This window comes from Orbicella franksi, unplaced genomic scaffold, assembly GCF_964199315.1.
Source record: "Orbicella franksi unplaced genomic scaffold, jaOrbFran1.1 SCAFFOLD_57, whole genome shotgun sequence".
Taxonomy (NCBI): domain Eukaryota; kingdom Metazoa; phylum Cnidaria; class Anthozoa; order Scleractinia; family Merulinidae; genus Orbicella; species Orbicella franksi.
The window spans coordinates 86,701-91,200 of NW_027670356.1; positions in this window are offsets into that span (position 1 = coordinate 86,701).

Here is a 4,500-nt window from a genome sequence, read left to right on the forward strand (position 1 = left end):
TAAATCGCGGAATAGAAGTTTCTAAGTTTATTTAGACTTAGTGGCAGTTATATGTTGAAAGGATTTTTAATCTTCCCAACGTCTATTAATTATTCGTAAACTTTGTAGTTGTCGAAGGAAAACATTGTCGGTATGTAATTGTTTTATTTTTCTCAAAGGGTTAGTAATATAACTCTGTCGCGGGTCATTAGTTAATAATCTAGTTCCACATATTGTGAATATCGCGGTAATTCAAGAAGGTCGCAGCTATGAGAGGAAAATAACACAAGGTTCGTAAATGAAGGTTTTATTATGATCACATCTCCAGAATTTTGCGGAGGTAATTAAGACAAAGAGCTTCGGACTTACCGTGTACGTGTACTCTGTTGTTTATTGTGCCGAAAGATTTGTACTGTAATATCTTTATTGGTTTTTGTCTGTTGTAGTATTACAAAATAAATTGACTTTATCATCTTACAAACTTGTGTCAGTTTACTGAAAACCATGCTTACAAGGCTCTTTTGCAGATGCCGTACAAATGACGAGTATCGGACAAGAAAATTTTCAATCTTGGAAGGAAGGCAAAAATTGATGTGGAACACCGCCTCCTCCCCGCCAAGAGTTTGGTGCACCCATCCTTGTGGTACATTAGCATCTAATACGCATGCGTACCAGGTGAGTGTCCCAGGTAGAAGAAACCTAATGGACTGTATGTCGTGACTGTAAGTAACTGATAACTTCGTGTCGGTTTAAACCGAAGTTCAAACTTCGGGTTTCCCGACACGGAGGCATCAGTTACTTGTAAGTCGTGACTGCAGGTAACTAATAACTTCGTGTCGGGTAACCCGAAAAAACTTCGGATTCCCCAACACGAAGTTATCGGTTAGTTACAGTCACGACTTACAAGTAACTGATGCCTCCGTGTCGGGAAACCCGAAGTTTGAACTTCGGTTTAAACTTTCAGTTATTCAACACGAAGGTATCGGCTACTTACAGTCACGACGTACAGTATATCAGGTTTCTTGTACGTGGGACACTCCCTAGTACGCATGCGTATTAGAGGATACTGTACCACAAGGATGGGTGGACGAAACTCTCGCTATAAGGATAAAAGAAATGCTAGTTAGTGGTGGTGGCGGGGAGGTGGCGGTGTTCCACATCAATTTTTGCTTTGCTTCCAAGGTTGAAAATTTTTCTTTGGCCACTTCTTAAAACTGTTCATTTTCAAGGCATCTGAGAGAAAGGGATCACAAGTTAACTTTACATATACAAACGTTTCCCGCCAAAAGACTTAGAAAAAATTTTATTATAAAATATGATACCAAACGCGCATGCGTACGTGCAAAGTTGTACCAAAAGGACGAGAGCTCTAAACTCTCGCTATAAGTATAAAAGAAATGCTAGTTAGTGGTGGCTGGCGGGGCGGTGGTGGTGTTCCACATTTTTTCTTTCGCCTTTCCCCACATTGACCATTTCAATTTCCACATGAATTTTTGCTTTCCTTCCAAGGTTGAAAATTTTCCTGCCTGGTACTCATCTTTTTCAGGGCATCTGCAAGATTAACTTTTGTCTTTCGCCTTTCCCCACATTGACCATTTCAAAGGCATCTGAAATAGAAGAGAACGTGACTTAAAACTTACAAATATTTCCCACCAATTAAGAGACTTAGACCCACACAATACCTTCGATGACTTACACTTAAACAATACCTCCGAATTTTAGATGCACTTGTACTTGATGTACCAAAACCGGCACAATCAAACCCGACTGTAGCGAGACACGTTTTTTCACTTGAACTTCCATACTCACATTGCGCGATTTCACAGAAAGAATAGTTTCTTTCACATGTAAATCTGCATGTAGCTGTCCCTAAACCGGCACGATTCAAAATCGATCGTAGCGATTCACGTTTGAAAGGTACTGTTGACGTCTAATCAAGTTAACGGCCAAATATGCAACAAAAGGTTTCAACCGTTTAAAACCTGTCTAGTTCTGTACCTAAAATTCCTTACACACTCGTAAACTTGTTTTGTTGAATGCCTTGATATGAACGAGATAAGATTACGTATAGCAAATATATAAACAATACGACTTACCAGAGTTTGCCCGTCGCGTTCACAGGATTCTTTCGATTGCGTGCATGATGTCCTTGAAAGCCATCTTCTCAAACTTTGAAGCTGCTCGCTGTTGAAGCCTAAAGGAAATAAAAAGTAATTAAAAGAAGTTAATCTTATCCGACTGTCACTGTTAACTTTCCGTATAAATTAAAATAAAAGGCAAGAATAAACGCAAATAAGATGTGCCGTTCTTCCGTTCTGCGATAAACACATCACGCTTTTTTTTCACAACAAGGCAATAAGCTATTTTTAAAAATATATATATACATATATTTTCCAAAGCGCAAATTATCAGCTCCCCTTTAATCTTTTTTTACGACCAATAGTGATTACTAAAATTGGATATTATTATCCCAGAACGCTGCGATAACTGTAAACATGACAAATTTATAATTATTTGCTTGTTCCAAGTTTTAATACTTCAAAACTGATCATAAATTTTACGTTTGTATCTCTAGCGAGACAAAATCTCCCCCCAAAACAAAACAGAAACAATTAACCACCAAAGTATTACATTGTGTGCGCTGTTTAGGTACGTCACGCTGACCATTAGTGCGCGCCACTCGTATGCTTATGTAGTCAAGTTTTCCGCGCGAGAAAATATGTCAAGTCGAGTTGGCGCAGTGGTCAGGTGCGCGCCTCTCGCTCCGGGACTAGACAGAGTCGAGAGTTCGACTCCCGGTCCTGGCGCACAATAGTACTTTTTTTCCTTTTAAAACCAGAAATTAATTGACCAAACCTTCCTCGTGTGCCAATTTTTAAGAAATTAATTTTTTACCGATCGCTTACATTGAAGGAAAAAGAGCAAAGAATTTATCGTAATGTGTGATTTGCGTTCGACCATTAAAAAACCGATACTTTTTACACGGATGGAAAAGGACGCCAATATGACTTCTCCTGGCCAAACGAACTTGCTTCATGGTTCCAAAACTTTTATAGCTCGATGTATTCGATATTCTTATACTAAATACGCAGTAAAGTTCAGCCAATGTCGCAATGTCGCAATGACCGGTTTCGTTATTCTTAGTAGTGAAATTTCTCTGCCGTTCTGCAACTTCAATTATGCAGAGGTAAAGTTAAATAAAAACTCTCAAAAAACCTTTCAAGGTTGGTTCACGCTTCCTACAAAATCAATAAAATGGCGGTTCCGCCGCCAAAAATCACTCGCGCGCGAATCCCGCCAGCCACACGTTACATATGGTTCTGAGGTTCTAAAACAGAACACTGTACTCCAGTCTACACAGTAGCATTGGTATGTTATTTTGAAAATTCTCAAACTAAATTGCAATTTCAACCAACACTGACCAAATCGGATCTCGATCGCTGTCACAACCAAACCAAACACCGTTGAAGTATAATGAACGTACAGTAGAACAACAAGAACGCATATTGGACCTATTCGTAGCTATTTAAGATATGTAAGGGGGCTCAGCTGTATTCTAGCGAAACCAATTATTATCACGTTCAACATCTTTGTTAAGTTGAACACCTTTGGTTTTTAAACCTGTGGAGGGTAAGAACATTATTTGAACAGTGTTTCCTTTTCATTTGGCGGGTAGGTACTAACGCTAGCTCAATTCAATCAATTTGTATCATGCTGATGCAGACAGTCTAACTTCAAAACCAGGCAAGTTTCTATTTTGAACTGTTTTGATGTGAAAACCACAATGCTAAGGACACAGAAACACAGGGGCAGGAGAAAAAAATATATTTGGAGAACCCAACCCACACCCATCTCTCTGCATTTCTCTCTAACAAAATTTCTCGCCAACAAAAATATCATTCTAATAGCACAAGATTGGTAACAAGACAATTTACAGCATCTTCGGATAATGCAAAGAAGACAATCAACCAAACAATTTTCTTACAACCATTGTGCAAGTACTTTATTTTCGTTTAGATGTGCGTGCAGTTTCGATCATAAAACCTACAGGTAACAACCCGTTTCTGGCATAGGGTTAGGCTTATAAGGGAGAGACCCCTGGGTTTGCCAGGCAACTTTGGCTGAGTGACACATTTTTCAAGGAGCAGATCTCTTGCTACCCTGATGTGACATCATATCTCAAAATCGGACTCAAACATGCATTGATAATCAGTCTGAAATCTCTCTTAATTATTTACCGAGATTTTTTTTCCATTAAAACAGCAAGCAGGTGACTGTTTTCGTCCCATTAACTGATTCTGGCTGCAGAATTTTGTCACAGATTTTAAATCCGGTAAACTTGGGTTAGTTAAACGCGCTGATTGAGGTAACATTCAGCATAGCTGATCAAATAATCAAATCCACAGTAAATGTTAGCAACATAACTTACCTGAGTTTGTCTCTCGTGTTAACGAAAAATGTGAGAGGAACTTTTTCAACAGTGTAAAAGATGCTTTGGAAAGTCACCTTCTTGAACATTTG